Genomic DNA, 25,411 nt, shown 5'->3' on the forward strand with positions numbered 1-25,411 from the left:
CAGTCCATGCTTCATTCAGTGCCGTGAGGAGCTTAGAGGAGGAGGCAGAGAACTGAAGCTCAACTGAGAAACCTCACACCCTGTATCCAGCTACTGTTCCCAGACCCAGGATGGACAAAAACGATGCAGGGAAGAGTGTCACACCTAGGAAGAGGAAGCTGAAGTTCTCTGAGAGGGAACATGTACATCTGATTGAGGGTGTCAGCAGCAGTCATGACAAACTGTTTGATAAATTGTTCCTGAAGGTGCCAGAGGCTGTAAAGCACAAAATATGGCTGTGCATAAAGGAAAAAGTGAATGCTGAGGGAGTCACACACCACAGCATAGAGGAATTGAAGAAAAGGTGGTATGACCTGAGGAAACGCGCAAAGGAGCGCATAGCAGAAATGGTGAAGGAAGGAGCTGGCACAGGAGGGGGTCCATCAAATGCACCCGCAAACACAGTCCTGGAGGACCTTGTTGAGGGGACAATCGAGCCTGAGGCAGTCGTCAGAGTGACACAATTGGACACATCCGGCGCAGCAGGAACACCACAAGGTAAGATGCATGCAAGCGCTAATCCTCTGCGTACTGTATAATCGTGCACATTCCAACAGGCAAATCACAGTGTCCAGGTAAAACCCCATGCCACGTTTCACCTCATACACAAAATGCATCATGGGAGTTGTAGTCATGGCAGACAAGTGGTCATTCAAAAGCTGAAATGCTTAATTAAACATACCAAAACCGCATGCCAGCCAGTGTCTTTAAATCAGTGACTTATTTTGATATATATATGTCAAATGATAAACAGAATTAGGATCATACAAGACTAACACTGCACTGTTTCACATCACAGATGCAGAGGAGGCTCTGACGATAGTGACCAGCTCGTCATCTTAGAAACACCTGCATAGACAGATGCAGAGACAGCTGTGGTCCCAGAAAACACACCACCCCCACCACCAAAACGCGGGGCACTTGTGCCCTCCTTGCTAGTAATGGAATCCGATCAGACTCCAGCACCCACTGCATCCTCCAGCCAGCCTCGTGTCCCTCCACCAACTCCAACACAGGCACAGGTGCAAACAGGACAACGGCGCAGGCCCAGAGCCCATATTGCGGCACATGATGAGCAGGTTCCAAATGTATATGGTGGCGTGGAGTCTCAGATGCTACGTGTTCAGCGCCTGCAGGGGAGACATTTGGGCACAATCAATATGCAGATCACAAAGCTAGCCAAAAACATAAGCACAATGGCAGACAATGTGTGCAAACTAACATCTGTGGTTGCTGAGGGGAATCGGCAGACAAACTTGAGCCTACATGAGCTCACCCGTGCAGTGTTTGCAGGACAACGCAATAAGTGGAGAAGGCATCACCAGAGCCTGATTCGCATGGCAGCAAATACTAGGGCAATAAACAAGCTCTGTAACACCACCACGCTATTGGCACGGCGCTCCATGTCAATGCAGATTGATCTAGGCCATTTCTGCAGGGATGTTACCAAGTCCTTAGGACAACTGACCACTGCTGTGGAACACATCCAGTCCGGGACTGTGAGTGCCATCAACATGGAAGGGGAGGAGGGGAGTGAGGAGGCCTCTAGCCTGAGTAGCCTATCGGTGCCAGTGGCCACTAACAAGAGGCGCAGTTCGCGCAGGTCAACATCCACAGGATCACGTCAGGGTGATGTTGCAGAGGCAGGCGACAAGAGGCTAGGGGTACGTGGAAAGAGGCGCTAGCCAAGCATATACTCCTTTTTGGCCATGGTGGGGTAACCATGGTCAATTTTACTTGGTGATTGCCCTCCAGTGCTGAGTACAATTTAATTTTGACTTTATGTACCAATGCAATCACCTTCCTAATTTACAAAAGGCACTTCTCCAGTTTGACATGAGCTCATGTTAATAAACATTTATGTTCAGCATTTGTTTGTTATGGCTCATTCTTACCTACCTCAAAAATGATGTTGTGTGATGTGTGCACGTCTCCTCTGACCCTCTGCTGTGTTTGCCACATGCAACCTGTCGGTGTTGTGCGGGTGGTTGCTCGTCACCCTCAGAGTCACAGTTGTCCATCTCAATGGGAATGCCCCTTCTGGTGGCAATGTTGTGCAGCATGGCACATACAGCCACAATCCTGAAGCAGGTCTCGTGGCTATATTGCAATGCACCACCAGTTTTATGAAGGATGCGAAAACAACTTTTGAGTATGCCGAATGTCCGTTCTACCACATACTTGGGCTTATGTGTGCTCTGTTGTACCTCTGTTCCTGTGGTGTGGTTGGGTTGAGGTATGGTTTCAGGAGATATTCTCGCAAGGCATATGTGCTGTCACCTACAGGGTGGAAAGCAAAGGGTTAGCCACAGTAATGCTATTACATTTTGTTTCATGATGTAGCAACTAGATATATGTCTGTACCAAGTAGGTGTCCTTCTCCAAATTCACCCCCGAGCAGACGCCTGTGGATGCCACTGTGGCGGAATATATATGAGTCATGTGTGCTCCCCGGAAATTGTGCCACAGTGTCCGCTATTATATGCTTTGCATTGCACACGACCTGCACATTGATGGAGTGGTACGACTTCCTGTTCCGAAAGATGTACTCGTTGGCTGTTGGTGGACAGATGGGGAACTGCGTGCAGTCAATGCATCCGATGACATATGGAAAATGTGCCACCTGGTAGGACTCCAGTTTTGTCTAGTTCAACTCCTGTGGGGTTGTGGGGAAGGTGATGTTGGTGTGAATCATTGTCAACATGATGTCAAGGAATTTTCGGAAGAAGCGTGAGAGTGCGCTTTGGGATACACCGCCTGGCTACGGCTACTACCCCCTGGAAACTGCCTGATGCTAGTAGGTGCAGGCTGCATAGGACCTGTACGTGTGCAGGAATGGCATTGGTCCTGTGGGTCTGGTCCTGCAGCAGGGGTTCCAAATCTGCTATGAGGCGCATTATCATGGCACGGTTCAGCCGGTACTTATCATATATTTCGTCTTCATTTTGGCCCAGCAATGTTATGCGCACTCGGAATACCTCTCCTGTATCCTCCTCCTGCGCTGGGCTGCTGCATTGATCCTCATCCTCCTTGCCAGCACGTAGAGGGCTGCCATTGCGAAAGGCTTACGGGGCCCCCTGAGACATTTTTAAATGGTTTCTAATAGTTTGCACTTGTTACTCTTTTTTTTAACTTTACATCCTGGTTGAGATTTCCCTTATTCTGCTCTTGCTAAATAGCGATTTCATGGAAATCGCTAATTGCAATTTTTTGATGCATGGCTTTGCGATTCTTTATTTGTTAATTGCTATTTGCGGGAGCAGTTGTATGTTTCGCTATTATGGTTTCACTATTTTGCTAATCGCTAAATTTGCGAGAACTTTTTTTTGCGATACTCTTGTCTTTTCGGTATTTTGGTTGATGCATTGGAAAGTTTCGTTTTGCGGTCGCTAAGGGCCTATTTTGCATTTTCGTTTTTTTGCCAGTGCAATTATGCTTGATGAATGTGCCAGATAGTCAGAGTGAGGCCAGTGAGAGGTGCAGGGTAAAAAATGTGTATGTGCTTAAAATTGCAGGTCCTATGGGTCCAGCTATTCCATCAGAGTGGGGGGTCAATGTGGTGAGGGACCAGAAAGGTGATGGAGCAGGATTTTGCAAAGAGAAAAACTGCTCAAATTGACACCCCGGTAATACTTACTAACAGTGTGCAGAGGGAATAAGCATACAAATCACAAAAAAATACATGGGAAACAGCTTTGCGCAAGCGTGCACTAATGTGAACTAATGCATGAAAGGACTAGGCCGCTTTGAAAGAAACAAAAAAATGATGAATAACTAGGCCGCATTTCTCATCGTGCATCTTACTTTGAAAATAACAATAAGTAACACTGCTTTTGCTTAAAGCTTTACTAAGAAAAATATTAACATGGGATAGTGCAGAGCTGGGAGCAAAATAGTGAAAAGTGCCTCCTCACTCCCCTCCCCCCCTTCCATGTTTGCTGTTTTTTTGCCCAATGTACACGCAACCCCGTAAAACTTGGATAAAACCTGTATGTAAATCGCTGGGCATTAGGAATTATCGAACAGCTCTTCGCATTTTGAGTACTGACCCTGCTCCTCTTATCTGTATAGCAGTGGCCAAGTTCCTAGGGTGGGCTTGGGGTCTACGATCTAAAGCACTGAGATATGATGGCAACCTGTAGAAATTGACTGTAACAGTGCAAATTTGATCAAATATCTATTTTCATGATGGAAACATATACATAGTTTTTTATACATGTGTTATTTTATTTTGTGAATATCTGTATATGGTTTTAAATCGATTTTAGCTTATTGATGGTTGAAATATCGGATTTAATGCTTGTCTTAAATATTTTTAGGTAATTTATATGTTATCTGTGTGATGTTTGTATGTGCTTTTATGACTCAACTGTCGAATAAAGCTTGATTGATTGATTGCATTTACATGTAATTAATAAATGCTTATGTTTTATTTGTCATAGTAAACTGAATGGGCCTGCGTTTTCCTAAAATTGACATGATAGATGGGGGCTGGAGAAAAACATGAATAACCCAATAAATAGAGAGAAAAGCTGAGCACTGCACTAGAATACAAAAACGTCAAGGTTGATCAGCTACGAAAAGCATTGTTTGCTTGCCAAGAGATGAGACTGACTGTGGGACCCAAGACTTCTTCCTCGGACGTAGCAGAAAAACTTGTATAAACGATGAAACTGTTACATGTTTTATGAACAAACGAAATAAGTCAAAAATTATGTAATGAGAAACGTGTACAACAAAGAAGACTGTAGAATTAAGAATGTGAACATGGTGGTGTGACTGAACACCCCCCTAAACCATCCAATGAGAAGCTGAGTTTTATGAATTGTTTCAACTGTTGTGGGTTGGACATGTAGGCTTTAGGGTATAACTGGGGTGCCTTTAGGGGTGTGGTTTTAGGGTAAAAGGCGGGTAGCTGATGTAGTGAGAAGACACAAGCAGAGAGAGGAAAGATAGAAGGGTGAATAGTCGCTGTTCGTCAGTTTGCAGAGAGGCCTAGATGACCCTATCCCTATCTCATATCCTGTATCCTGAAATCTTTGTTCCCAGACTCTATTTCAGGGGACCCCCACTATCCCCTTGGCCAGGGGGGTGGTATTTCTCTGATCATTTGGGTTAGTATATCTTCATGATTCATACTTTGCATAATTATTTGCAAATGTATTTTTTTCTCTTAAACTTATGTCTCTTCATCTATCCACTCCTTCATTTGCATATCGTTCATTTGATGAGTATGACACTGTTTGCATCTGCTGATGTTTTTCTCTCCCTCCTTGTGAGATTGTCCTTGTTTGCTTTGTAACCTGTATGCGATGAGCATTAATTTCACATTATTTGCAATAAACTTTATTAATCTTACTGAGAGTCTGTGATTATTAAGCTAACTAGATAGTTAGATAGTACTATTATTACCATCAACTACTCAACTAAGGGTCCATTGACCAGAGGAAAGAGAGTTGATATACAGGTTCAGTTATGTATTTAGATATGATAAATAAGAACCTGTAAAGAAAGCAATTGATCAGGTCATTAAAACTTGACCACCAGGGCAGCAGGGATTGGGTGAATGTGAATGAGACATTAGTATGTATAGTTATTGAGTATTGATCCCTGATTAAGTGTAGGGCGGATCGGTTTTAGTGTCCTGTTCTATGCTGTCTAGGAGTACAGGTACGGAGTTACCTGTTGGAAATTTAGCCTGAAATAGGCAGAAGAAGAGTGTGGATAAAGTAATCACACTACAGAAGTACTTTGTCTGTTGTTATATTACTGTACGGCAGAAGGCTGTAGGTGTTATATTTAGGGGCATTTTCGTATGTGAGTAGAATGTCTGAAATAGTGAAAGGTCCACTTCCGAAACTCAAGCCTTATCCCCAGCGGAGTACCAAGACCTCGTTTACACCAAAAGTCCTTTTGCAAAACTTTGGCGTTATCCCTAGAGGAGTACCAAGTCCCCCTTAAGCTTCTTTGGGTGTAGAATAGCCGCTGGTCGTTATTTTACTCGAAGTGTAAGAATTGTATGAAGTAAAAACTATCACTTTATTTAATGGAACAGACAAGGGAGGGTCAGTAGAAGGAGTAATACTGACATCAGAAAAAGCCATGCTAGCATTAGTCAGATAGGGGGAGCTTGGAGAGATGTGATTGGTTGACTCTTGTGAGCTGTGTTGGTATTGGTTGAGATATTGCTTACGTATGAGTGGTTCGGTTGGTCGGTTGGTGTGAGCCACGTTGGTATAGGACGAACACTGACAAATAGAAAAGTAGAATTTCCATGTTTGTTTTGTTGAGAGAAATTAGTGTTAGGAGTCGGAAAATGAAGTTGCTAAAGAAAAGAAAGAATTTCTTTAAAAAGAACAAACCAAAAGTTACTAGAGAGGGAATTCCTATTCCACCTCCAAGAATGCCTGCTTCCTTTATGATGTTGGAGCGAGGATACCATACTTGTACTTGGTTAGAAAATTGGGTGGAATATACAAAAAATGATGGTGTTATAGCTTTCCCACAGCATGGTTTAATATAAGGATTTTACAGAATTTGAGAGATCGAATGAATTCACTAGAGCCAAATCCCAGACCTACACAGTAAGAAGCGCTAGAGGAATGGGAAGTAGGAGCATTTGAAAGAGAGAAATATCGAGGCGGCAAGAGATACAGAAATATAATTGTCTAGATATCCTGTTGAGAAAAGAGAAGAACAAAATAAAATGATGGAGGAAAGCTGTGATTACTGAGGGTCTGTACCCAGTTTTAGTTGCTGAAGACCAGACAGGAGGTAAATATAAAGAGAAAAAGAACAATATAGAGACTTTGGGATTAAGCTATGACCCAAACTCATCTGATGATGAGTTGTTAGATGACATTTTGACCAAAAGACCTCCACCATATCAAGAAAATTCAGGTGAAGTGACTCCAAATGCACCACTTATGGAAACCCCATTAATTCCACAAGTCCCGAAAATAACTAGAGAAGTACAAGGAAGTGAAGTGGACATGTTGAATAAGGCAAGAGAAGAGCTGACTCAGAAAAAAAATGAATTAAGTTTAAATGCAGAAGCATTGATGGTACCGCTAACAATTGGTCCCGTAATTCCATTATATAGAGAAAAACAGTAAATATCAAAAGTACATACGTTGGCAGTTCAAAAAAGAGTAGTGTCAGAAGTAAAATAGTGACGGTAGTAGATGAGGATAGACAGGCTGACACGAATACTTCGTTGTTAGATATTCCGGTTTGTGAGATGATCACTGAAACCCCTAAGAGAGGTACACAAATGGACCCAAGGAGAATAGGGCCGAATGTCACTCCAATGACAGGACGTGCAGTAGGTTCTTCATCTGATAAATCAGATGATTGGATAAAGGGAATGGAAAAACGAAAACCTCAACCACAGAGTATAAATGTAAGCCAATTGAGAGTAGATTTGGAAGAGATGATTATTGGTACGATGAGTCAAGACAGACTAGGGACTTACCGAGATGAAGAGCAGTTGTTTTTATGTAGAAATATTACTTGGAATGCGAGAAATCTTCATGAGACAATAACAGAGGCTGCTAGTGAATATTGTATAGACATAGGGAAGTCGAAGGTGTTGCAGAAAACATACAGATTGGATTTTACTGATAAGGATTTGGAACGTTTGAATGCATCTGGAAAAAGATTACAGATAAAGGAGTTGATGAATAGTTTGAAAAAATGGGGAGATGTAGAATGGTGGATAGGTAGATGGACGAAAAAGAAAGAAGCGGGGGCTGTCAAATGAGCGTCTTTGTGTCCGTTAAGAGAGACAGAACAAGCTGAGAGGGCATGTCTGATGAGAGAAGTTCTAAGTGGTGGATATGTTCACATTCTTTGGACAAGACAGGATATATTATCCTTTACAAATGATTTTCCCAGGTTAAGGGAGAAACCAGATGAGTGGTACAAACAGGTAGAGAGGTTTGTGAAAGTCTCAAAGGTTTTGTTTAAGGATTTAGATGGTTTGTTTGAGATTGTCGTCCCAGCTGATTTATGGACAGAATGTAAGATCACTGTTGATTGTCTAAGAGAAGAATAACCTAGAGATCCTAAAACAGGTGCACCGTCAGACGAGGTAATGAAAAAGTATAATCAGGTAATCACTTATTCAAGAGGGAAAATTTCCCCGAAGGATACAGATTGGGTTAAGATAGACAGGCCAACCCAAGAACCAAAGGAGTCAGTACATGCTTTCTATGAAAGATTGTTGCAGGTGTTCAAACAGTACAGAGGGTTTGAGAATATTGGAGACAGAGATATGGGACATTTTGTATATTGTTTTGTGTTTGGATTGAAACCAAAGATTAGTAACATGATTCAGCAGCATTTGAACTGCTGGCAGAGCAAAACAATTGACGACATTTTGAGGGATGCGAAGTATTGTAGTGATGATATTGAATCGAGACATAAAAAGTTAGAAGAGAAAATGATGTCGGCACAAGTGAAGGTAGCAAAACAGCAAGAAGGAAACAGTGGTCCCCAAACAGGTTACCAGATGAATGGCCAGAATCAAAATGGTCAGATACCCAGTGGAGGTAGAGGTAGAGGTAAAATGAGTAGAGAGGAGGCTAAGAAGAAATTTCCTTGTCATGTGTCTGGAAAGTATCGACATTGGAAGAACAAGTGTATGTTATGTTATGTTAGTGGTATTTCTAAAGCTCAATTTGTTACCCGAAGGTGTCCTGGTGCTATCTACAATCCTACCACTGAAGCATACATATAAAATCCGGGGATTAGATGCCAAAGAGACAGGTTTTTAAAGCTCTCCTGAATGCCAATAAATCAGTACTATTTCTCAGATGGAATGAGAGAGCATTCCATGCCTTGGCTGCCTCAACCAAAAAAAACCTACCTCCCCAGCTGGCTTTTTTTGATAAAGGAACAATAACTAACTTCATTCCAAGGGAGCGTAGTAGTCTTTTTGGCACATACCACTGAATCTGCCGCTTCAGATGGTCAGGACCTATGCCCTGAAGGGCCTTGTAGACAATACAGTGTGATTTAAACTGCACCCGTTTCTTGGCGGGTAGCCAGTGAAGTCTTCTAATGTCCCCAGAGACAGAAGCAAATTTAGCAGTCTCAGCAAGCAGACTGGCAGCCGCAGTCTGTAGAAGTTGGAGTCTAAGCAGAACCCGCTCCTGAGCATTAAGGTATAGACTATTACAATAGTCCAACCTTGACAGTGTAAGTGTGGTAACTACTGTACATTGACTATCCTTAGGTAGGAACGGTAACATTTTCTTACATGACCGAAGAATAAAGGACGTAGAGGAAACTACTGCATTGACTTGGTCACCAAAATTGAGTTTATCATCAATCAGGACTCCCAAGTTTTTTTACTTTCCTAGTAGGGTTCGAAAGCGAGCCCAGAGAATCTGGCCACCAACTTGGGGTCCAAAACTTGGGGTAATTACCAAACATGATAACCTCAGTTTTGCTCGAATTGAGCTTTAAACAATTTTGGGACATCCACCTACCTACTGCTTCCATGCAATCGTGGCACCGTTTTGCGGTCCCCAACTCCTGCCTCAGAAGCAGTGACACCACAATTTGAGTGTCATCCACATACGAAGTCAGGGCAAACCCAAAGGATTCGATCAGGGGGGCGAGGGAGGACACGTAAACATTAAAAAGCGTGGTACTAAGGGAGGAGCCCTGCGGGACTCCACAGGGCAGTGAAAAGGATTTAGAACAAAAATCGCCAAGAGAGACTGTTTGCACTCTGTCCAAAAGGAAGGACTTCAGGCGTTCCCAAGCTTTACCCCGGACTCCACACCCCCACAACCGGTCCTTCAGCAAATCTTGATGGACCGTATCGAAAGCCGCAGTCAAGTCCTGCATTATCAAAGCGGCCTTACCTCCCCGGTCTAGAGTAGCCCTGATCTTTTTTGACGATTTTAAGCGGGCGGACTCCATGCTGTGCCCCTCTCTGAAGCCATATTGTGTGGGATCCAATACTTCCGCTTCTCGTAGATATGTACTTAATTGTGCATTCATATTCTTCTCTACCAGCTTAGCTGGAAGAGGAATGTGCGAGATAGGCTGGAAATTATTAGGATCCTTAGGGTCCAAACTGGGCTTTTTAAGCAATGGTAATATTGTTGCGGTTTTCCATGCTTTAGGGAATAATCCTTCCACAAACATCACATTCATCATTGAGGTGAGTGTTAATACAATAGGTTCTGGGGCCAGTTTTAAAACTGCAACCAGACACGGATCACAAGAGGATCCTGATTTAGCTGACACCAAGGATTTATGAATATCCATGTGGAAAGAGGTGCAAATTCTTCAAAGGCCGGAGGAGACAATACCTCGATTTATATCTTTCCGTGACATCCAGTGTTCCATCTGTGGTGGGACGATTAAATGTACTAAAAATGGCCTCCACTTTCCTAATGAAGAACCTGGCTATTTCATCAGAGAGACTCTGATTCGATGGAATATTGGGTCCACCAGGATGCACCAAGCTATTAACTATTTTGAAGTTTTCATTGGCTGAGTTAGTAGCAAGGTTGATCCGGTGAGTAAAAAACTCTTTCTTAGTTTTAAGAAGTAGTTGTTTAAACCATAAGGCTTTGTTTGTATTCCTCTTTCTCATCTCCCTTGTACTCTGTCCTCCAATTCCTCTCTAAGGGCCATATGTAGGTAGCATCACATTTACCGATTCATAAATACCGAATTTTACCGATTCAGTATTTATGAATCGGTAAATGTAATGTAGGTAACCAATCGGTAATTATTACTGATTCGGTAAATATCGGTTTTTAAGAATCGGTATTTACCGAATCGGTAATAATGCATCCCTTCCCATTCATTCCTATGGGCCTGGAGGCCCATAGGAAAGAATGGGAAGCCAGTTACCATTACCGATTCGGTAAATACCGAATCGGTAATAGGGGAGGCATTATCATGGGTGGCAGGGTGTCACATTGACACCCTGTTGCACCCCTGATTCGTGCATGTGTGCACATGTATGTCTGCCACATTGCACTTTTCAAATAGCACAAAAATGCTTTTTGGAAGGTATTCGTCATTTACCATCAACTAGTAGTTGGTGGTAAATAACGAATCCAGACACCAATGATGCACTCACTTGAGTGCCCCCTACATAGCATTTCTGGATTCGGTATTTACCAAATCGGTATTTTACCGATTTCTTAATTTCCGATTCGGTAAATACCGAATCCAGAAAATCTTCCACCTACATCGCAAATACCTAAATACCGGTCGGTAACGGGATATTTACCGAATTTCGGCCGTTACCGACCGGTATTTGGCTTCCTACATGAGGCCCTAAGTGTTTAAACTTCAGTTTTTGCTCTCTAACAGCCTCATGCATCAAGCCAAAATCCAGTCGGTAAAATACCGATTAGCTAATAGCTCCCGATATTGAGTTAAAAATACCCAATCCCAATGCATCAACCCGAATACTAAAATCGCTATTTAAGGAATCCTTAAATAGCGATTCCTTAAATTGCGATTGCATTTAAGGAATCCCAAATTGAGATTCCTTAATTTAAGGAATCTCAATTTGGGATTCCTTAAATGCAATGCATGAAAGTTAAAAAATTAGCGAATTCGCTAATAGGGGGAGCAAATTACCATGAAGATAAACTGCATGGTAATTTGCTAAAAGTTTGAAAAATGCACTTTTGTGCATTTTTCAAAGTTTCATGTTGCGCACACACATGCCCTTAGAGCATGTGTGTGTGCAACATATGTGCACATATCAATTTCAGGTGTGCAATAGGGTGTCATTTTGACACCCTTGCACCCTTGAAATTGCATGAGCAATTTGCAAGAACCTACTGGTACTCGCTATTTGCTCATGCAATCTCCAATTCATTCCTACGGGCCTGGAGGCCCATAGGAATGATTGGGATGGCATTCCTTAATTGCTACTCGCAATTTGCTAGTAGCAATTAAGGAAAGTTAAGGAATCGCTATTTGAATAGCGATTCCTACATGCATAGCCTTTTGCTATTCCTTATTAGCGAATCCTTATTTTTCGCTAATAAGGAATCGCAAATGCCAATGTTGATGCATATGCCCCTAAGTTCCTGTGAGTACCAAGGGGCAGAGAGCCGTGCCCTCTTAGAATATAAAACTTTCTTGGGGGCTAGCTTGTTGCCGGCTGCTTTCAGCCAGTTTGTATATAGAGTGGTCGCCTCCTCTATATTTATAGGCATTTGAAATAACATAGAGTTCAACAAGCCGTCTAACTCTCAGGCCTCAATTTGATTCCATGCTTTAGAGACCCTCTGTTTCTTTGCTGGCCTACGCACCTCACATTTGTTAGATGTGGCTAGCTCAAAACTAACTGCCACATGATCTGACCAGACGAGGTCTGATCTGCTCAAAAGAATAATGAGGTAAATCAAAATTTAAATCCACAGATGCAGAATGAGGTGGTTGTGAATCAACAGCAGCAGCAGGTAGTTTCTCCACAGTTACAGGTGCCACAAGCTCCTATGCCAAATAATGTGAATGCTCAAGTGCAGAGGTACAGTGCGAACTAGGGGTGGGCGGAATTTGCGAAATTCACTTTCGCAAATTATCGCGAAAATGTTAAAAAATCTCCGCAAACACACGGAAATATCGCGAAGATGCAGAAGTTTTTTTCCCGCCCGTTCGCGGTATTTTCTGCGTGGTCGCGGCTCGCAACTTACCCATGTGGTTGCTCGTGTGCGCGGCCATCTTGTTTTCACTTGTCTCGCGGTGCATGATCGCGAGAATAAAGACGTGATCGCGTGACGAATGACGTTATGCAGGCGCGAACTGTCGCGAGACAGCACAAATGGCTACCAACAATCCAACATCTCATGGAGAACGCGACTGGATCGGGAAAACTTGTCGGCGAACGCGGGGATTCAGGTAAGGCAATCGCGCACACGCGAGAATGTATTATTTTACAGCGCAAGCAAGCAAAAAATTTCCGGTAAAATGCGGATTGCGGAAATTTTTACATTTTTGCGCTCTCCGCGGAACGCGAAAATGTCAAATTATCGCAATTTCCGCGAGCGGAACGAATTTTTAGCCCAGGCCTAGTGCAGACACTGGATTTCACAGAGGTGATCAAGTTGGTAAGAATCAAAATGTGCAAATAGTTCCGCACTGCTGGTTTCAGTGGAATGAGAGTGATTCAGACTCATCTCAATGACTGTGCCTAAGGGGGAGGAAAAGTGCGAGCTTGGCGCATCTTTGGCGGTAGACCAGTCAGGTCTATTTGTTGACGGGAAAGTGGAAGGTAATGATATTACATTCAGGTGGATACTGGTGCTGCCCATTCTACTGTGAGAGCAGCAGAAATTCCAAACCTACCCCTCTCGGGAGAAACTATCCAAGCTGTAGGAGGCTTGAATAAGCATATTAGAACACCAGTCACAAATCCAATAGAAGTTCATATTGGGAGTTTCAGAGACATGCATTGTTTTGTGGTATGTGACAAGAGTCCGGTCAATCTCTTAGGAAGAGATTTATTATGCAAAATGAATTATACCATCTATTGTACGCCAGATGGTATTGTGTTTCACACACCTGATGAGAATGTCGCATTCAAGATGATGTTAGCAAAGCAAGGGACAGAAGTGGATGAGCTGTTTTCCCTTCTCACACAAAAAGATTTGCCTGAAGAATTAAGAAGTATGGGATTTTACAGGAAAGGAGATTGGTCTAATGAAAAATGTAGATCCTATTCAGATTACGGTGAAAGTGGGCAACATATATCAAAACACAACTCAATACAAAATGAGTCTGGAAGTAATTGCCAGAGTCACTGCTGTGATTGACCAAATGATTGAGTAGGGAATTCTGAAAGAAATATTGAACAGTCCTTGTAATTCGAATATTATAGGAATTCAAAAGTCCAGTGGAAAATGTAGAATAGTGCAGGATTTGAGAAAGATAAATAAAATTGTAGTACCCTGTTGTCCAGTAATACCAAATCCAGATGTGATACTTACCACATTCCCTGCTATACTGAATGGTACACAGTAATTGATTTGTGCGAAGCAGATTTCTAGATTCCTTTACATTCAGAAAGCCAGTGTTTGTTTCCATTTCAGTTTGGAGACCGTTTTCTGGCATGGTGCCACATTCCTCAAGGGTACACGGAGAGTCCCTCAATTGTTTATCAAATTCTGAAAAGTGGTTTGGAGACTTTGACCATGCCAGGAAATTCAGTTTTGGTTCAATACATTGATGACCTATTAGTGGCATCAAAGACAAGAGAGGCATGGGTGACAGATACCATTGCCTTATTGAACCATTTGGCAGAAGGCGGACACAAAGTGTCACCAGCAGAATTAAAAAAAATTAAACGTCCAGTACCTAGGACACAGAATAGAAAAAGAAGTCAGGAAAGTGACACCAGAACGAATTAGTGTGATTAAACAAATGAGCCAACCCAAAACTCCGAGAGAAGTGGGAATGGTTGGATACTGCAGACAGTGGATCAGTGGTTACTCATTGATTGCAAAACCTCTACAGAGGTTGACACAAAAAGATGTGAAGTGTGAATGTGGTGAGGTGCACAACTGTGAATCCAGCAACCCTGTTACCAAATTCATATTGTGAGGAAGTAAGAGACGAGGCAGATCACGATTGTTTGGATGTGACAGAGTTGTGCACAAAACCCAGGCCTGACATAGAGGACACCCCACTAGAAGAACCAGACTGTGTTATGTTTATTGATAGCTCATGCTTGAGGAATGAGGAAGGTGTATTGTATTCTACCGATGCTGTATGCACCATAGCGGGAGTTTTAGAAGCATCCTTTCTAAAAGGGGTAAACTCTGCCCAAATTGCTGAATTGATGACTCTGATTATAGCATGCAAAATTGCCAAAAGCCTTAGGGTAACTATATTTACTCATAGTCAATATGGGTTTGGAGTTGTCCACGACTTTGGGAAGTTATGGATGCAAAGGGGATTTCTGACTTCTTCAGGTTCCCCAATCAGGAACAGCAAAACTGTGAAAGATTTATTGTGTGCCTTGCAATTTCCCAAAAGGATTACAGTGGTCAATTGTTCCGCACATAAGTCAGGAGATGATTATGTGACGAAAGGCAACAAATACGCAGACCAAGTAGCACATTTCTGTGCATTAAATTTAATAGCCCTAAACGGAGGGATAGAAAAAGAAAATACCAATTGCCATCTAATGTTCTCTTCTTCAGTTGAAACTTGAGATGAAATTAGACATTTGCAGGAAGAGTCCAGTGAGGAGGAAAAGGAAATTTGGATAAATTCAGGCTGCAGAAAGAGAGCAGAGGACGAAGTGCAGGTCTATATAGATGAAAGACCAGGCATGCCAGATTGTTTACTTTCACAAATGGCAAGGGTATACCATGGTATTGCATATGTTGGAAGAGATGCAATGATTAGGCTCTTCAAGTAGTCATGGTATAACCTAAAGTTCAGGGTCATTGCAGAAAGTCTGTGCCAGAGGTGCATCACCTGTCAGCAAAAAAATCCAGGCAGAAAACAGTTGTTAGTTAGGGATGAATTGGAAAGGCTGCAGGACCATTTACTTGACTCCAATCGGACTTCACGAGCTTCCCCCGTGTAATGGACTAAAATTTGTTTTGGTTGTTGTTTGCTTGTTCTCTTGCTGGGTGGAAGCATATCCAACGAGAAGGAACAATAGTCTCACTGTTGCAAAACTTTCTCTTAAGAGAGTTGATCCCAAGATTTGCATTCCCAGTCACTATAGAAACCGATAGAGAAAATGATTTTAATAATGACATAATATGATGATTTGTGCAGCATTACAAATAGAGCAGAAACTGCATTGTGCCTATCGACCCGAAGCATCTGGGGTGGTTGAGCAGATAAATGGCACAATTAAACATCGGTTAGGAAAAGTGTGCGCATCCACAACACTGAGCTGGCCAGATGCTTTACCCCTTGTATTGATGAGTCTTAGAAGCATTCCTGATAAAAAGACGGGAATGAGTGCCAACGAAGTCCGGTATTGAGTCCCGACAAAGTCCTGATGGGAAGAGCAATGAGACAAGCGATTGTACCAGCGAACAAACTGATAAATATATCAGACGATCTAGAGCTTGTTTATTGCAGAGGATTGGCTGATCTGGTGCATTCTGTGTCTCACCAGGTTGATGAAAACACAACTACAACACAGCCGAATCAAGCTCGTAATCTGAGTCCTGGACAGTGGGTTCTTGTGAAGATACACATAAGGAATTTGGGTTTAGAACCCAGGTGTAATGGACCTTACCAAGTAATTCTGGTGACGACGACAGCAGTGAAGTGTGGTGGCTTGCCAAAGTGGATTCATGCAAGTCATACCAGACGAGTCCCAAGTCTGCTCGAAAGACAAGAAGAGCAGCAACTGGTAAACCAAAGACAAAGTCCAGATGCTGAATTGTGCAAAGCTGAAGAATCTAAAGTGACTGATTCTGAAGAACAAACAGATGCTGAACAGCCAAGCAAAAGTCAAGTAGAGTGGGCACCAGCTACTGTGTCTCGTGAAACTGCTGTTGAAACAGAAGAAAGGGAAGCTACTGAAAGTCAAGAAAAAGAACAAATAAAAGAAGGCCAAGTAAAAGAACCTGTGAGCCAGAGAAAGAAGGTGAAGAAGTGGTCCAAACTAAGAGAGTAAGAAAAGGTGACAATTGGCCAAATGGAGTGAAAAGACTGTAATAAACTCTTGTGAGGAGAAAGTCATCAAGAAGACCAGAGAAAATTAATGAGGTCTCAAGTCAAACAGAACAGGAAGAGTCAGAAGAAGATTCAGTAAAAAAAGCAAAAAGATTAAAAATTCCAAGCAAGATATACATTGCACTAGAATGGACTTATGTAATTTTGAAAGAAATTGAGAGCACAGATCCAAGTGAAGAAAAAGATAGCACTGACACTGAGCAAATTGATGAAAGCAAATTTAGACCACCTTAAAACAACTGTGAAAAACTAGAGTGCAACATTGCCAGTCAAAACAAAGAGATTTACAGACTCAGAAGACGAGAAGAAGAAGAAATAAAAGAAAGGGGTAAAGAAGAAGGCCTTGAAGTGCAGGATTACACTATTCTTTTTTTTCAAATTTTTTTTAGTTATGTTTTGAGTTTTATAGATTAGCTTGTTTATATTTTGGAAGAAATACAAAATGGCCAAAGCAGCAGTGACTGAACATCTCAAATCTAGCCTAAAACGTAGATGTATTAAAGCTTGCTTATGTAGTGTCTTTTTACTAACATTTATGTAGATATTATTAATTGTCATTGTACCTATCCTAATGTTGGCTAATAACAGAAACAATACTAATAATGTAATAAGTGAAAGAGTGATTGATGTTACTAAAGAAACCCCTAATACTAATATAGAACAAATATATGGAAGTATTCCTCACCATGATAAATCAATCAGTGATTTCTCATTAAATGTTTTTACTAAGTTGTTGTATGAATACGTTAACACAATGAATGCGAGTGATTGTTATGTGTGCATGCACTTACCTTCGTCTGTCTCAGAGGGGGTTACATACCATCACCTACCTTTACCATATTGTGTGTGTCGTGTAGTATTTTAACAAGCCTCTTTTATGTGACGGGGAAGCTCTAGTATCATTATTCCAATATAGATTTAGTATTTCCAGAAATACCTATTATAAAAAAGCAGAACAAGGTTTTAAGTAGTAAACATGCACGTTATACGGGAGAATTCTTCCATATTACCAAGACACTTGATATAGAATATGCTCATAAACATAATTTAACATGTAGTTTGCAGGTTGAAGAAAAGGTGTTCATAGATATGGTAGAAAGTAGAAGAGAATATTTCCAAAGAAAAGCTGATGAACAGAAGTCACGTGTACCACCGTGGGTTTATAGAGAAGGAAATAATGAGAAAGGTGAGACGTACGCTGCAATGTCCCTGGACTGGTATCAAAAAGGGAAAATCTGTTTGCTTAGACTAAAAACTAACTATAATAATTATTTCATTGGTACTAGTGAATGTGAGAATACTTTCCAAATTACTGGAGGATGGGGATTAAAGGGTGGAACTGATCCTGTTTTCCCAGGAGTCTATTATGTGTGTGGTTAGAAAGCCTGCACATTGGTATGGTAGTTGGTATTTTGGAATTGTTTTTCCAAAAATCTATTACGCACTTAAAAATAATAACAGATTCAATGAAGTAAAACAAAGACTAACACGTAATAAGAGAGCGAGTTTCTCAGAAATAATAGGTGACATTTTGATGCACTGATACCATCAGTTGGAGTCGTTCTGAATTCACATAAAATTCGAGAATCTGCCACAGTGGTTGATTGTTTATTAACAGATACTGCTGATGGGTTCTTGATGATTGACACCGAAATGGTTGCGATCAGAAAAAATGGTTTTACTAAATCGACTTGCCCTTGATATCTTATTGGCAAAAGACTGTGGAGTCTGTGGCATGTTGAAAATTCAACACTGCTGTACTTATATCCCAGACAAAAGTAAAGGGATTGAGGGATATATTAGGAATATTACAAAATTACATGAAGATTTGACCTAACTGGAGGTTGACGGTGTCTGGGAGAGATTTGGTAAGAGTTTCTCTTCAGTAGATAAAGGTTTTTCTACTTTTGGAAATAGCTTATTAGGAAACATAATAATGACAATCATTTCAGTAGCTGCAGTAGCCCTAGTAATAATAACAATATATAAATGTTGTAAGTGTAGATGTGGAAGAAAAGAAACAACAGAATCAAATAACAAACAAAGAGCAAGAAAGAGAAAAAGAGATGAGATAGAACTAGAGGATATGAAAAGAAAGCACTATGATATGATGAAAGATTTAGACGAAAGTGATGGTGTGGTATGGTATGGTATGGTGGGTATTTTGTGATGGCTCAAAGCCATCAGAGGCGGGATTGATGGAGTAGGATTTTGCAAAAAGGAAAAACTGCTCGAATTGACACCCCGTAATACTTACTAACACAAATCACATAAAATACATGGGAAACCGCTTTGCGCATGCGTGCACTATTGTGAACTAATGTATGAAAGGACTCAGCAACATTTTAAATTGCCCTTCGAACGAAATAATAACATAATGCATGACCAGGCCGTATTTTGCATTGTGCATCTTACTTTGAAAATAACAAAAAGTAATGCCGCTTTTGCTTAAAGCTTTACTAATAGTAAAGTAATATTAACATGGGATAGTGCAAAGGTGGGAGTGAAAACATTGAAAAGTGCATTTACATGTAATTAATAAATGCTTGTTTTATTTGTCATAGTGAGCTGAATGGGCCTGCGTTTTCCTAAAATAGACATGATAGATGGGGGCTGGAGAAAAGCATGAATAACCCAATAAATAGACAGAAAAGCTGAGCGCTGCAGAAGAATACAAAAAGTCAGGGTTGATCAGCTACGAAAAGCATTATTTGTTTGACAAGAGACGAGACTGGCCGTGGGACCCAAGACTTCTTCCGCTGACGTAGCAGAAAAACTCATATGAATGATGAAACAGTTACATGTTTTATGAACAAACTAAATAATTTGAAAACGATGTAATGAGAAACGTGTAAAACAAAGAAGACTGTAGAATTAAGAATGTGAAAATGGTGGTGTGATTGAACACCCCCTACACCATCCAATGAGGAGCTGAGTTTTATGAATTGTTTCAACTATTGTGGGTCATGTAGGTTTTAGGGTATAACTGGGGTGCCTTTAGGGGTGTGGTTTTAGAGTAAGAGGCGGGTAGCTGATGCAGTGAGAAGACGCAAGCAGAGAGAGGAAAGATAGAAGGGTGAATTGTCGCTGTGCGTCGGTTTGCAGAGAGGCCTAGCTGATCCTGTCCCTATACCGTATCCTGTATCCTTAAATCTTTGTTCCTTGAATCTATTTCAGGGGACCCCCACTACCTCCTTGGCCAGTGGGGTGGTATTTCTCTGATCCTTTGGGTTAGTATATCTTCACGATTCCTACTTTGCATAATTATTTGCAAATGTATTTTTGTCTCTGAAACTTATGTCTCTTCATCTTTCCACACCTTCATTTGCATATCATTCATTTGATGAGTATGACACTATTTCCATTTGCTGATGTTTTTCTCTCTCTCCTTGTGAGATTTTCCTTGTTTGCTTTGTAACCTGTATGCAATGAGCATTAATTTCACATTATTTGCGATAAACTTTATTAATCTTACTGAGAGTCTGTGATTATTTAGCTAACTAGATAGTTAGATAGTACTATTATTACCGTCAACTACTCAACTAATGGTCCATCGACCAGAGGAAAGAGAGTTAATATACAGATTCAGTTATATATTTAGAAATGATAAATAGGAACCTGTAAAGAAAACAATTGTCACGTCATTAAAACTTGACCCCCAGCGCAACAGGGATTGGGTGAATGTGTATGGGCCATTAGCATGTAATGTTATTGAGTATTGGTCCCTGATTAAGTGTAGCACTGTATCAAAGGCCATGATGGGTGCACGTCACACTAAACTTTCTCTTACACATAGCTTCCTTTCATTGTGTGTGCAACTTAATGCTAAGGTTTATTAAAAGCAGGCCTCGACTACTCATTTAAAGCAAAGGGTAATGGAGGGTTTAGTCAATATTATGATGTTAAGGGCCATGTTATTCCATTGCACCCCAGAAAACCCCATATATTGTCATTCTTACAAATGTGTCTGGCCGCAGTGTTAACTAAAGTGAAACTACTGCATCCTTAATTAACACCTATTACAAGCAGGTTGAATGGCGGGATACTCGAGTGGCACGGACTGTAACCTATGCCAGCCTACTTTTATTATTTATTTCTGGAAGAATATTTTGTGGTAACTGCACAAACAAGAGACTGCTGGTGACTGTATCAAACAACATTATATTGGGCCCAAGGGCACTTGTAACACACTGGTCAATTTAGGTTTTTAAATAAACCAATCAGTAGGTCTTTTAGTCTAAAATCAGACGTTTTTGTTTGTGACCCTTCTCATTCATTGTTACGCTTTATGAGAGTAATCAAATGTCTCTGTCAAAACTGTGGCATGGCTCCTGATGATCAGCAGCGGGGGCCCTCAAACTATAACTCGCTTGCTTCAGGGTTTTCTAGAGACTTAGGGCACCATTAGGATGGCGGGCGGAAAGTCTGCCATCCTATCGTAGAATGGGACCGCCCGCCATTGGTGCGGGGGTCCTGTCGGTGACTTTAGGATGTGCCCACCACACTGGCGGGCGCATCCTGCATATTTGACATTGCGGCGGGTGGTGCTCCCAGCACCGCCCGCCGCAATGCAAAGAAGGCATGTCGTGCTGTTCCATGCACAACGTGGCAGGCACCGCATGGTGCCTGCCATGTTGTGCATGGAACTGCAGGTGCACCCCCCAGAATCCCTGGGGGCCAGCTACAGGCCACCAATGGTGAGAACCACCTGCCTTTCCCGCCCGGTAGGCAATCGGGTGGATTGCCTACCGGCAGAAAACCAGCAGACGCTCTTTCTGTCCGCCGGGGTCCCACCCATTATGGTAATGTGGCGGAAGGTAATTGCTATGCAGGCGGTGGTTTTTGGCGGGTGGATCGCCACGACCATCATACGGGCGGTGGCGATCCGCCCGCAATCCTAATGACCCTCTTAATGTATGGGGCGAAGAAACTAATGGCCCAAGAATTTAGAATTGGTTTAAAGTTCTCACATCTCCAAACACTAATTCTTGACCTCTTGCTGAGCTCATTTGTCACCTAAATATTGGAGGTAAGCAGAATCAGCTATGCAATTAAATACCCATAATAGGCTGTAAGAACAAATCCCAGCAAAGCCAGGAAACTGGTCCAGGAGCCCTGAAACTCCTGAAACTCACTGTCCTCCCCCTCTTATTTTTAAAGTCATATCTTGGAATGTTGCTCTATTGAAGGATAAATTACATGATAATGGATACATCTATTTTTAACATACTCAGATACAATTTGCTTGCAAGAACCATAGGTAAGAGATTCTTGCCATTGGGATGTTTTCCAGGCCAGTTTACTCCTAGCTACTGCTGCAGCAAAAGAGATTCACAATGGTGGCTTAGTGATCTTAAGTTCTTTTATTCTTCCCTGAAATTGTTTGACTTTAATAGTTAACACTAATAATGGTATTGATGTTAAGTGAAATGAATTTTATTGCTGGGTTTATTCGTTTTTAGTGCATTTCTATAGTAATCACTTGGGGTCAATCTCCCCTCACCTTGTTACACTACATGAGTCCCTTTAAGATCTATTTACTATGAGATACGTGATAAATACTCCTTTAGAGTTATGATAGCAGAAGAGTTTAATGCTAAATTCGACCCCATCTACCCGACACACCTCCATCTTGTGATCAATGCATTCCTGACTGAACATTATGAGCCTGATTTAGAAATTGAGGGATCTTACTCATCACAGTGTGAGTGATATTCCAATCTCCTTTTTAAAAGTGCAATAGAATATAATGTATTTGTAGGAAAGAGGATGGGGAAACATGCATACTTGTGATGCATTAACCTGTCTGCCAGTCTCTAAATCAAGTACTAGGTTCCTTTAAGGGGTCTATGCAAGGAGGGATGGCAAGGAAAAACATTTACAGAAATTTCTTGGTACTTGTGGGATATTTAATTTCAGAACGTGCTCTGTGTTTAGTTCTCCTTCCAACATCTTCACATCCCCCTTAAAGGGCCGTGGCACTATAAATCCTTAAGCAAATATGACAACATGCCCCATGTTGCAGAGTGGTGCTTTTAGAAAGGTCTAGATATGCTATACGTATGCAAGACGTTTTCAAACTTGTGCATTCTACTGCTCCATGGGCAATATTTGCTCCCTATTGATGTTTCCTGTTTGTATTTTCGATTTAAGTTTTGCAAAAGGTCTGTTTTGTTTTGCTCTGTACTTCTATCATTTCATTTATTCAACCTTCACTTCTCTTATCTACACTGAAAATTCCCTGTAGATATAGTGGGCTTGATTCACAAAGATAAATGTACACTTTTGTGTAAGTTTACGATTGTTTGCTATTCACAAAGGGATTTTCCAGTAGTATCTTTACGAGTGCAGAATCTCCAGACATAAAAAAAAACACACAAAAGTGTAAGTTTACCTTTGAGAATCAGGCTCTGACTCTTATGTGAATATCATGTAGCTATACACGTATTTATTACCATGTACAGTTTGGGATCATTACATAAGGGATTCCACTATTTCTTCATTCTGCGTCTCCTTAGACAACTTTGTTCTTCTTGAGTGAGTATTACTTTCTGTATGCCTTTCCACTGCAGTGGAAGTTGGGGCAATTGTTGTTGTGATTGTTGATGTATTTCTTCTGTTCAGTTATCCATCGGTTTGTGTTGCTTACCTTTCTCACAGCACTGAACCAAGAGTTTGTTTTCATTGCTCCCTACAAGAGGAGAGCGTTCGCAATGTAATTCGTTTTGTTTATTTATTTATGTACTTACCTCCGTTCTGACGTATTCCGTGGTTTACTACACCCCAACCTGCCCCTCCCCCGCTTCACCGCCCGCAGCACTCCCTCCAGGAGCCGCTACTGTTCCTACAAAAGAAACAAAACCGCATTAAAACTTGACATTTTAATGAAAATTATTCAGAGGATGTTGCTTTATGACGATGGAATATATCACATTCTAATATCTTCTAATATTTTCTAAATATATGCTTCTTTGAATATCTCTGCTAGAAAATAGAAATATGTGAACTGTGTTGATATCTCTATTTCACTTTCTTTTATGACCAGTCCAAAAATTCTAACTTAGAAACATGTTTTGTCCATTATAGATTTAAATAATAAGTCATTTGCATGACATTGGTAGCTGAATTAAAAAGCTCTTGGTTTCAAAGGAATAATAATGGATTTACCTTTTTTGGAATCAGTCAAACTTATGTTCAAAAATGATTTTTCTTGATGTTAATAGCATAGACGAATAATGGTCTGTCAATCATATTTGAAATTCTCCTTTTCAGACTCTTTAAAGAATGTGATCTTGTTTGAGATCATATTAAACTTTCCAGGGTTAGGGCTTTCTGCAAGTGTAGAGAAACTTCCAGAAATTGCATTTCCAGGTCATTTTTATGAATGCATTCAAATGCACTGTGAATGCCAATCGACTTTTAAAAAACTTTTCAGTACTACATGAGAGCACAATGAAAGTCTGACTAATCTAATTTATTTGAATACATTGCGTTATTGCTTCGAAAGCAGTAGCATGATATTTTATATATAGATTGATCATTTATGCATGCAACTTGATACTTGTATGCAGTTCATATAGAATATTTGCACATTTTAATTTGTTGAAGGAAACGGAAATACATTTCTTCACTCTCATTATCTTTGCGCTATGCATTATTTGTTTGTAAAGGATGTTTGTTAAAACCTGGGTCCGTTATTTCTTCAATGACTTACTTTTAAAGGTTTCTAAGGCCAAATGTAAAACAGTTAACTCTGATGAATAAATAACTTTGCTGCTGGACAGGCTGGCCCAGTCACTTTATTTTGGACTTTTTAATGTGTTTGGGCCAAATGCACCTAGAGTGAATGTGCAAGAGTGACTGCAAATTGCACATCGAACTTTTGGAAATCAAATCTGCTTATGAGAACCGATTATTTTACTAATAGGTCCTTTCACTAAATAGTGCCTCGCAGTTGGTTGCACAATGACCAGTCAAATTAATATTCATTAGGCAGGCCGCAATTTGCAACCCCCGTGGATTGGCTTCAATTACTGCGATAGAGGCCTACAAGAGACAGTTCACCATCCTTTCAGTTTTTGCCTTTCAAAACATAGTTCTTTTTTAAGCTGCCTGTGTTCCTTGAAGGAAAGGGGGCTGCTTTAAAAAAAGGTTTTCCACCCGAAAACTATACCGAGAGTCAGCAATGGACCACTGTATACTCCACTGAATTTGCCACTAGGATTCCCTTTGGGGAAGGGTTTAACAGTGGACCACTGCCCTCTTTGTGCATCAGATAACATCCCAACTTGGGAGTCAACTACTGATCAATGGTTTGCAACCAGAATCACCAGTCCAGATTATTGATACATACCTTTCTGATTCATAATTTAGAAGGAACACCCAGAACAAAACCCGTAAAAATTGGGATTTGATAGGAGGCAGAGAGAAGATTCAGAAAATGTTTCTGAATCACAAAATCGTGTCAACACATCGGAAAAAGGTTATATGTAGTCAATTAAGTTAAACTGAATGCACTTCATTTCGGCTGCGTATGTGACCAAGAATGCACACATAAAAAACACAACAGTCAATGACTTTAAAATTATAAAAAGAGAAGTTAATATACAATTTTGATAAAAGCAGCAGAATGCAATTCCCCAAAATACCATAAATTGATTTACATGGCAAAGAC

Source organism: Triturus cristatus, chromosome 1_2 (genome assembly GCF_964204655.1).
Source record: "Triturus cristatus chromosome 1_2, aTriCri1.1, whole genome shotgun sequence".
In the NCBI taxonomy this organism is placed as follows: domain Eukaryota; kingdom Metazoa; phylum Chordata; class Amphibia; order Caudata; family Salamandridae; genus Triturus; species Triturus cristatus.